Genomic DNA, 499 nt, shown 5'->3' with positions numbered 1-499 from the left:
ATTTTTGGAAACCTTACAACATGACAATAAGACATATGTGAGTGTGTGTGTGTGTTATTTGATTGTGCAGGTTTTAATTACATCTTTACAGGGCCTTTTATCAGTCTCTATTATTTTCTCATATTTTGATGCCAGGATTTTCACTGTAGTTGCACTTACACACACCAAATGTTCTATCCCTATATGCTGATAGGCCATTAACACATTGATTTTTGGGCTACCTTTCTGATTTGGAAATATGGGCCTAAATGTGTGCATATTTCGGTAGATAATGACTCATTTGCATATCTAAACATAGGCCTAACATTTATTTGTAATGCAAAAACATTTGAATAAACAAGTGGGTACGTTTTGGGGCAGCTGTGGCCTAGGCTACTGGTTAGCACTTCGGACCTGTAACCGGAAGATTGCCGGTTCCAACCCCGACCAGTAGGCACGGCTGAAGTGCCCTTGAGCAAGGCACCTAACCCCTCACTGCTCCCCGAGCGCCGCTGTTGAT

This window comes from Alosa sapidissima, chromosome 20, assembly GCF_018492685.1.
Source record: "Alosa sapidissima isolate fAloSap1 chromosome 20, fAloSap1.pri, whole genome shotgun sequence".
NCBI lineage: Eukaryota > Metazoa > Chordata > Actinopteri > Clupeiformes > Clupeidae > Alosa > Alosa sapidissima.
This window is presented reverse-complemented; position numbering follows the sequence as displayed.